The sequence below is a fragment of the Diadema setosum genome, chromosome 3 (genome assembly GCF_964275005.1).
Source record: "Diadema setosum chromosome 3, eeDiaSeto1, whole genome shotgun sequence".
In the NCBI taxonomy this organism is placed as follows: domain Eukaryota; kingdom Metazoa; phylum Echinodermata; class Echinoidea; order Diadematoida; family Diadematidae; genus Diadema; species Diadema setosum.
In genome coordinates, this window is record NC_092687.1 from 10547751 (window position 1) to 10559218 (window position 11468).

Here is an 11468-nt window from a genome sequence, read left to right on the forward strand (position 1 = left end):
CTACAGAAAATTGCTATTCCAGTAAGAATAGATCTTTAATATGTCATGTGACTTTAAGGTCAAATGCTTTCTGATTTTAGAAATGGGAATAATCAAGTTTATCTTGTAGCCTTTGTAAACACACACAAAAAAAGAACGGATTTTTGAAGGGCAAAAATATCATTAAGAAGGTAGGGACGTGATATCTCCATTTGGAGAATGCTGAAGAAAGAATATGAGTAACAATGTATCTGTTGCGGGGAGCACGTGCTGTTGTGGTCATGTAAGTAGTCATCTTACACACTCATCTGCATATTATATTTCTTGTCTGAAATTTCTGATGATGGACTCAAATCATTCCTTCAAACTGTAAAATATGTGACACGCTATGATATGGTGAACAAAGCAATTGATTGATTGACATATTGTGAATACCATGTAGGCTTAATGTGATAAATTAAAATGGAGACACACTACATGTATTATACATTCTTCATTATTGAAGTCTTTGAAACGATATTATGCAGAAAAAAAGTATATTTCTAGCTGCTATTTTGTCCTCAAAAGAAAAAAAAAATCAACAATGTTGATCAAGAATGAGAATGCACAGTTCATTATAGACTCCGTATCAAGCTATCCTCCATTATATATATGTATATTTGAATTATATGCATTGAGAGCAAATATATAACATATGTTTATATCATTTACATTCAGAGAACTATGCAATAAATGTCTGAAGAAACTCAACTATATTTCGTCTGTTTCTGTTATTCTATTCGAGATAGATGATGTCTGACACCTGTTTTATTGACTGGGAGAAAACATGATATATTTCCCTGGAGAGAAAATCGCATTAATGAGGACCCTTGGTAATATAAGCCAGTTCACAGGTAAAATCTGAGCATGTCCAGATAAAGGTCATAATGTAGACTGTCTCTTGAAATTGGCTATAACTTAGATATCTAAAACCTAGATTTAAAGTCTTCATGAAAAATAATGTCAAGAGTACGACTATTACAGGTGCATATTGGAATTTCCACCAAATGTTTATACAGAGTATGAATATTCATGTTTGAAACATTTGCGTATTGGAATGTAGTGCTGGTAGTACAGATGAATGTGTTTTCATTTTCACCAAATTAACAGAAGACTTTTAATGCAGCAATTGCATATAAGGTACAATACATGAAGTTACTTTCTGCTTGTTTGTTTTAAGCCGCTCTTCTAAAATATTTGTCCATGTTTTGTAAGTTTGCTTTATGCTTTGTGCGGAGGGGAAGTGTCAAGTGTTATATCGATCGAGGGGCCGCACGGTAGGTCGATATTGTATTCAGTACATAACTATGGGGACAACACCGTCGAGAATTCATGAATGCCTGCGTTATCTACACGATCAGGAGAACTTGAACATGAGAACCGCCGTCGTGATATTTGACGGGGATCGAAAGCGTTCATGGTTGAGCTCTCTCCTGGAGCTCATCGAAAATTGATTTAAGGATATGTCGTCGTGATATTCGACGGGGATCGAAAGCGCTCATGGTTGAGTTCTCTCTAGTAGCTTATCGAAAATTGATTTAGGATATGGTAATAAAATTTTGGCGATGAAAATGCAACCGATCGACTCCAGTTTTCGAGTTGTTAGTGTATGATTATCTACAATGTATAGTCCTATAATTGTACGGCATACAGACCACAAAATTCAAGAATGGAGGCTTATAAGAGGTATACTGTGTATGGGTCACCGGATGAGAGCCAAAGCAACTGAACAAGACTCTCATCCATTAAAGCCAAACAAAACAAAGCTTAACAAAACAAAGCTTAACAAAACAAAACAAAACAAAACAAAACAAAACAAAACAAAACAAAACGAAACAAAACAAAACAAAACAAAACAAAACAAAACAAAACAAAACAAAACAAAACAAAACAAAACAAAGCAAAACAGGAAACGAGGCGAAAAATAAACCTAAAGCAGAAAAAGTGTCAATATTCCGTAATGAACGCTAAGACGAGGTAAAAAAATGGTGTTCTGCACATGCGCAAGCCAGCTGTTTCCACTGGCCAACCCGGGAGGTTGTGTCGTCTCAGCGTTCGCGTCACAAAGCAACAGCCGATACGCTTTTCATGTGGATACGTGTGTGTATTTATTACGCCTGCGTTTCACTTTTTAAAGTATATATATCACACTGTACATTTACAATAGCGCCACTATACATGGCATTATGTCACGTTTCACCATCCGTATCTGAAGCATCAACATTTTCGATAGAAGTACATTTCAAAAACTTTATTGAAATGTCTCCCCCTTGTCAATTCGATATTGCATTTAGAGAATAGGTCTACCAGAGTATCACTTAATCGTGTTACAAATATAATGTATCATCTTTAATGTTCTTCTTGTTCTTCTTCTTGTTATTATTATCATTATTATCATCCTTATTATTATCTTTATAATTGTTATAATTATAATTATATGTAGAAGAGCTTTTTTTTTTGTATCATACATAGGAGAACATGGAGAACAAAGGGTTTTACCACTCCCCCCCCCCCCACACACACACAAACTTTTTTTTAAACCCCGAAATTGGCTTGATTTGCTTGTTATCTGATGAAACCCGGAAGTGGCACCGGCCTTGTAGTAGTAGTTGTAGTGGTAGTAGTAGTAGGCGTATTATTATTATTATTATTATTAGTAGTAGTAGTAGTAGTAGTAGTAGTAGTAGTAGTAGTTGTGGTAGTAGTAGTAGGCCTATTAGGAGTAGTAGTAGTAGTGTGTGTTGCTAAACATCGAGTTTCGAGTTTCGAGTATCGAGTATCGAGTATCGAGTATCGAGTTTCGAGTTTCGAGTATCGAGTATCGAGTATCGAGTTTCGAGTTTCAAGTTTCGAGTTTCGAGTTTCGAGTTTCGAGTATCGAGTATCGAGTTTCGAGTTTCGAGTTTCGAGTATCGAGTTTCAGGTCAGGAGTCTCAATTTCAAATTTCAAGTTGCAAATTTTCGTTAATTGGTAATACGATTGTAAAGTCCGCAATAAATGGGAGCCTGTGTCTCCTTCTTGGTCATTGAATACTTCAAGCTTTACAGCAATAGCTTTGGAATTTGCGCTATTTTGTTATTGCATTGCACTTTAACTGCAATTCCATATCAAATTTGTGATTGAATTAAGTAACAAGTGTACTGTACAGCCCTTAACATTTGCAGTAAAAAAAAAAAAAAAGAATAGGGGAATGTCATTATAACGAGATCATCGGTCCGACTAATTTACTTCATTATATCGAGACAATTATATCCTGACACTTTGAATACATGACACTTTGAATACAACTATAATTGTGCACTTATCAAAATGCTCTGGTGCAAATTAGTTACATGTATATAGTCGGATTATATGACGTAATATTGATGAACAGAAAAAAGTACATGTGACGGGGAAGTCCTGACCGTAGGGCCTTTACTCGCGAAAAACAAAGCAAAATGTTATTTTCTATAATAGGCTTGTTATCAAATGTTTTAGATTTGACGATGCCGTAATGATGTCGCAGACGGGACCTGCCTTTTGTTACACGATTACTGCTATACCTTGACCGCCGCATATAAAGCACTCGACTTAATAGAAAAAAAAAGAAGAAAAGAAGATGATAAAAGGAGATGAAAAAGAATGGTGAAACTAACCGAGCTGCATCGCGCTAACCCTCCCAAAGCCTGTTGGAAGAATACTCTTTATGTTCGGCAATTTGCTTATGTCTTTGGAGTGCAGCCTTTGTCAGACAGCTTCATTTATTCTGAGTATATTATCATTATATTGATGATCACCTTGCTCTTCCTGCTCTTATCATTGTCAGCGAGAAGTATTCGCAATCGAGTAAGAAAGAGGTAATTCATTTGTTCTTTTTTTTTTCTCATTGTAGAGTCAGGAGATTCAACCATGGCAAAAATTCGAGCTTAAACTTTGTCAGTGAATTGCTGCTTTCCTAAAATAGCAATGTGACATTTTGTGATTGAATTATAAGTACCTGTATGTAGCCCTATCTGGTGCAACATGAAATGATGATTATGTCTTTGTGCTGTATAGTTTAATAGTCTAAACTATAATCACATTGTGTAGGATAATCAGGATGTTGTAACAAAGTGAAAGTGAGCACAAGACCACATTCCTGAGCACTGTGGTCACTATACTGTTCATTCATGGACTTCTCCAAACACACACCTGTGTTCTGACAGGTTCCGAAGTCCAGAATGTGTGGTTGCCATGGCAATGCACATGATATATACCAACTTCTGGTAGGAACCTGCGTCATCACTCACTTTCTCTCTCCCTGTCTCTCTCTCTCCCTCTCTCACCTCCCCCATGCTTTATTCACTCCGTATTTGGTTCCAATCTCCCTCTGTCACTGTCTCCCCTCATTCTTTTAACCTAGACCACTTCCTCTCACTACCCCTCTCTATTGTCTTTTCTTATAACGAAATGGACTCTTCCATCTGATGAAGCAAAGTTATGCAAGTATTAACATTATGATATTTGAAAGTAATTAGTTTTAGAAAATGTTTCGTGTGTTATGTGTATGAAAGTGCCTATTACAATGTGGTAAAACCAACCAAAACAAATACGCTTCAACTGAAGACTCCACAAAACCCTCAAACTGCAGCATACCGTCCATCTAACTAAAAGCAAGATGGTACGTCTACCTCATCTTGCATCATTTTGGCCCAAACTTTCTCTTCTTGTGCTCCTGCTCTTCAAAGAGCAAGGATATGTTAAGCATCCCAACTTTTTACAGTCTTCACAGCTTTTGGTATTTCAGGTCAACCCAACTACATTGACGTGATACAATGGCACGACGAGTAAAATGTCTGCAATAAAAACTCATTTCTTGTAATGGCTCAACTAGTGCTGAGATGTACAAAATTTGTAATGGCTCAACTAATGCAGAGATGTACAAAATGTAGGCTTTAATAGGAATTCCTTTGGCACAAATGAACCATATTGTAAATAATGTATAATATCTTTTATTAGTACCATTAAAGAAAGCTATCTATATTTCCTTTCCTTTGAAGACAGTTGCCTACGTAATTCTTTGATCAGCAGTCATGGTAGGGAAGTTATTTAACCACTCCTTGTCAGCATGTTGTGTGTGTGAATGTTGATATTACATGCATGTATTTTCTCTGTAGACCGGAGGGTTGGGATTGTGTGAAGTGTAAAAGTTAATGCGTGTCTTGTATTGTAAGTTTGTCTTTGTCATTGAATTGCAGCTTTCCTACAATAGCAATATGAATTTTTTTGATTGAATTGTGAATAGATTCTCCTAATCTTTATATTCTCAGCGAAAAAGAATTTAAATTGGGCATGAAAGACTTGACTCGAATTTTGGCCACTTTCGAGTCTAGACTCGAAAATGGCAAAAGTTCGAGTTTCAACTTTGTCATTGAATTGCAGTTTTCCTACTGTAACAATGCAATATTTTGTGATTGAATTGCGAATAGATTGTCCTGATCTTTATATTGACAGCGAAAACGGATTTGATATCAGGTAAGAAAGACTTAACTCGAATTTTGGTCATTTTCGAGTCTAGACTCGAAAATGGCGAAAGTTCGAGTTTCAAATTTGTCATTGAATTGCAGTTTTCCTACTATAACAATGTAACATTTTTTGATTGAATTGTAAATAGATTGTCCTGATCTTTATATTGGCAGCGAGAACGGATTTGATATCGGGTAAGAAAGACTTAACTCGAATTTTGGCCATTTTCGAGTCTAGACTCGAAAATGACCAAAATTCGAGTCAAGTCTTTCTTGCCCGATTTCAAATCCGCTTTCGCTGCCAATATAAAGAGCAGGAGAATCCATTTACAATTCAATCAAAAAATTTCATATTGCTATTGTAGGAAAGCTTATTCAATGACAAAGTTGAAACTCGAACTTTTGCCATTTTCGAGTCTAGACTCGAAAGTGGCCAAAATTCGAGTCAAGTCTTTCTTGCCCGATATCAAATCCGTTTTCGCTGCCAATATAAAGATAAGGACAATCTATTCACAATTCAATCACAAAATGTTACATTGCTATAGTAGGAAAGCTGCAATTCAGGGACAAAGTTGAAACTCGAACTTTTGCCATTTTCGAGTCTAGACTCGAAAGTGGCCAAAATTCCAGTCAAGTCTTTCTTGCCCAATTTCAAATCCTTTTTCGCTGAGAATATAAAGAACAGGAGAATCTATTCACAATACAATCAAAAAAATTTCATATTGCTATTGTAGGAAAGCTACAATTCAATGACAAAGTTGAAACTCGAACTTTTGCCATTTTCGAGTCTAGACTCGAAAATGGCCAAAATTCGAGTCAAGTCTTTCTTGCCTGATATCAAGTCCGTTTTTGCTGCCAATGTAAAGTTCAGGACAATTTATTCACAATTCAATCACAAAATGTTACATTGCTGTAGTAGGAAAGCTGCAATTCAATGACAAAGTTGAAACTCGAACTTTGGTCATTTTCGAGTCTAGACTCGAAAGTTGCCAAAATTCGAGTCAAGTCTTTCTTGCCCGATATCAAATCCGTTTTAGCTGCCAATATAAAGATCAGGACAATCTATTCACAATTCAATCACAAAATGTTACATTGCTGTAGTAGGAAAGTTGCAATTCAATGACAACGTTGAAACTCGAACTTTGGCCATTTTCGAGTTTAGACTCGAAAGTTGCCAAAATTCGAGTCAAGTCTTTCTTGCCCGATATCAAATCCGTTTTCGCTGCCAATATAAAGATCAGGACAATCTATTCACAATTCAATCACAATGTATTACATTGCTGTAGTAGGAAAGCTGCAATTCAATGACAAAGTTGAAACTCGAACTTTTGCCATTTTCGAGTCTAGACTCGAAAATGACCAAAATTCGAGTCAAGTCTTTCTTGCCCGATATCAAATCCGCTTTCGCTGCCAATATAAAGATTAGGACAATCTATTTACAATTCAATCACAAAATGTTACATTGCCATAGTAGGAAAGCTGCAATTCAATGACAAAGTTGAAACTCGAACTTTTGCCATTTTCGAGTCTAGACTCGAAAGTGGCCAAAATTCGAGTCAAGTCTTTCTTGACCAATTTCAAATCCTCTTTCGCAGAGAATATAAAGAACAGGAGAATCTATTCACAATTCAATCAAAAAATTTCATATTGCTATTGTAGGAAAGCTACAATTCAATGACAAAGTTGAAACTCGAACTTTTGCCATTTTCGAGTTTAGACTCGAAAGTTGCCAAAATTCGAGTCAAGTCTTTCTTGCCCGATATCAAATCCGTTTTCGCTGCCAATATAAAGATCAGGACAATCTATTCACAATTCAATCAAAAAATTTCATATTGCTATTGTAGGAAAGCTGCTATTCAATGACAAAGTTGAAGTGGAAGAAAAATGTATACTAGTATATATTTTGTATATTCATAATGATATCTGCTTTTGTATTCAAAGTAATGTTCAATATCCGAGTGTGTTCTTCCCTTTTGGTTGCCACCAATCATGTTTACCTGACACCTTATTCATACTAGACGCAATCACACAATTATGGTTTGCACCTGAGACAAACGTTGGTCACGGTTGCTTAGAAAACTGCTAACAGAGAACGTAAAATATTTACATTACGTCGGTGAACTGTGCACATATTCATGTCACATAAATTCCCATTTTTTTCACTTTTGTGCAAGTGCTACAGCTGTATGCTATAAAACAGTTAATTTCTAATTTTGAAGTTTTTTACTTTAAATATTTTGACTACACTAAATCTCCACCATTTACTGTCTGCATGATCAGACCTCGCTCTCCTATTAATGTATACATATATTTTTGTTAATATATGGACTGAAAACGGTTTTTCGCATAACTGAAGTTACTATCGTATGCCTACAAGAATACTTTATGAATGAATATGCGAACGCAAGGAAACGTTTTAATTTTCGATGTTTTTTATATGAATGCTTGAATAATGGGTATATATTTGATAAAAGTGTGGTTTGACTTATTCCTAAACACAAATTTTGTGTTTTTCCTAAACACAAATTTTGGTCAACCTATTGCCGTTCTCACTTTCTTAATTTCCATTCCATTTCCTTATCTCCTCCTTGAAAAGTATTTCCTTCTGTAAAACCCCTTTAAGAAAGGGAGCTCACCATCGTCAGATGCTGAATAAGCATTTGCTTGGTAATAACATGAAGCTATTCTCTGGCCGACGTGCTTCACTCCTTTTGTTCTTGTGCATTCTATCGGGGGGAAGGCCTACTGAGACATTAGCCACGTTCTACATGTTGCATATTCATTGTTTCTTATATCTTTTCATTTTTGACACTCTCTGCACCTCACTTCTCGTTAACAGCCAACCAGCCTTGTTCAACAATTCGTATGCATACAAAGAACGCGTACCTTTCACAATCACGCATGGTCGCTACCCACTATCCTCTACATTCGCTTTTATCCCGCAGTATCGCGTTAAGTTCCTGTCATGTCATTTTCTCTGTTGTGCCAACGTTAGCCATGGTTGCCCTCTAGCAGCAATGGCTCGGATAACACCTAGTCAGAATTGCCCCTATTCAGAATGAATGACAGGATAGAAGATGTACCTTTTCACTCTATGTTAGATGATGATTTTTTTGATTTATTTAGACCTGTTACGCCGGAATTTGATTTTCTAGATAAAGAAGAAGCTTTTAATACACGCTCATATCCTTTTGATGAACTAGTTGCGGACAATCTTAATTCTGCAGCGGAAGAAATGCAGTATGATTTTAACGATCTGACTCAAGCTCCATTGTGTAATTATGTCACCTTGAATCAATTCAATGACATTAGAAAGGGTTTTGTGAAAGATACATTTTCATTGGTACATTTAAATATAAGAAGTATGAATAAGCATTTTGAAGAATTGCAGTTATTGTTGGATAACCCAGATAAATTTTTATTTTCAGTGATAGGACTCACTGAAACGTGGTTGTCCTCATGTCCAAAACAATCTTTTACACTTGAAGGGTATAATATTTTTGCGAATAATAGATCTGATCGCTCTGGTGGTGGAGTCGCTTTATATGTTCTACGCTGCCTTGAATGCACTGTCCTTGATGAGCTTAGCACAATGAATGACATTGTTGAGTCCCTTTTCATTGAGATTACTGTTCCCGGTAATAAAAACATTGTAATAGGTATTATTTACAGACCTCCAAATTCCAACAACAGAGACTTTTTATCATATCTCACCGAGGTGCTTACAAACCATTTATTTATAAACTCAAACTCTTTTATATTCGGTGATTTCAATATTGACTTGTTAAAGCATACAACGGACAACATCTCGGGAGAATTTCTTGAGACATTCCTGTCCTTTTCTTTCTTACCTCTTATTTCGAAACCGACACGCGTTTCACGTCAGTCAGCCACTTTAATTGACAATATTTTTAGTAATGTTTTAACCCTTTCAAAGTCGTCGATAATTTTATCAGATATTACTGATCATTTTCCAATAATGACGCACCTTAAATTTAGCCATATTAGTAATACTTCACCCCAGCGATATTTGAGGCGTAAAGTAACCCAAGAAAATTTGTCTTCTTTTTGCGCTTCCTTGGATAATGTTAATTGGGATTGTGTGTTTGATACTGACGACATTAATTTGGCTTTGAATAATTTTTTGGAAATTTTTGATAATCATATGGATATTCACATTCCTAAAAGAAAGGATAAACGGGGGAATTATAAAACAACTCCAAAGCTTCCATGGATTTCCAAGTCTATTTTACGTTCCATAAATAGGAAAAATAAACTGTTTTATGCATTTAAAATGAAAAAAACTGAACAAGCACGAATTAAATATACTTTGTATAAGAATACTCTCACTAAGATAATACGTATTGAAAAGAAAAAATATTATTCTAAACAATTAGAGAGATATAGGTGTGATATGAAAAGTACATGGAATGTATTGAAACAAGCAATGAATATTTCAAATGAAAAGTTAAGTATTTCGAAAATAAGATTTAATGATGAAATTATTGATAATCCTGTTGATATAGCAAATGTTTTTAACTCATATTTCACAACAATCGGAGAAAACCTTGCTCAAGAAATTCCCGATACTAATAAACATTTCTCTCATTTTTTAAATCGATATAATATGAATTCAATATTTTTTACCCCTACCACGAGGTACGAGATTACTGATATTGTATCTGGTTTGAAAAACAAAAAAAAAGCTTCGGTTATGATGACATAAGCAATATGATTTTGAAAAGTGTTATATCTTCTGTTGCGGATCCTTTGGCACATATTTTTAATTTGTCAATGTTAACGGGTGTGTTTCCGGAGCAAATGAAAATAGCTAAAGTTATTCCCATATATAAGAATGGAGATAAGTTGGATGTTAGCAATTACAGGCCTATTTCTTTACTATCTTGTTTGTCCAAGATTTTAGAGAAAATTATATATAAAAGAACGATGAATTTTTTAAAGATGTGTGATGTTTTTACAAATTCGCAGTTTGGATTCCGAGAAAAGCACAGCACCTGTCATGCTTTGCTTAATTTTGTTGACAAAGTAGCACATGCTTTAGACAATCGGTCACATTTGATTGGTATCTTCCTGGACTTCTCCAAGGCCTTCGACACTATAAACCATGATATCTTACTATACAAGATGTCTCATTATGGTATACGTGGGAAGGCCTTGGAGTGGTTCAGGAGTTATCTAACTGATCGCAAACAATATGTATTTTTGAACAATCATAATTCTGATATGAGAGAATTGAAGTGTGGCGTGCCACAAGGTAGTTTATTGGGCCCACTATTGTTTATTGTTTACATTAATGATTTTTGTGCTTCGTCAGATGTGTTATCGTTCATACTTTTTGCCGACGATTCAAATGTTTTTTACTCACATGAAGACCCAAATATTCTTGTGCAGACAGTTAATTCCGAATTAGAAAATTTATGTGAGTGGATAAAAGCAAATAAGTTGTCTTTGAATATCCAAAAAACAAAATATATGCTTTTTAGTAACACTTTAGATAATTTAGATATGGACATTTGTTTTGGTGACGCTGTCTTAGAAAGTGTTCCCCATATAAAGTTTCTCGGTGTTACAGTTGATAACAAACTTTCTTGGAAATTTCATATTGATAATGTTTGCAAGAAAATTTCACGTAACATAGGTGTTATTAATAGATTAAAACTGTCTATTCCTCAGCATTCGCTGTTAACATTGTATTCATCTTTGATATTGCCTTATTTAAATTATGGAATTTTGGTATGGGGAAACACGCATCAATTATTATTGGATAGGATTCTACTGTTACAAAAGAAGGCTCTTCGCATTATTTGTAATACTGTCCCATATTCTCATACAGATCCTTTGTTTTTTGATAACAAGATTCTGAAAATTAAGGATTTGTTTTTATTACAATTAGGGCAGTTTATGTATACTATAATAATAATTGCCTCCCGTTTGTATTTAACTCC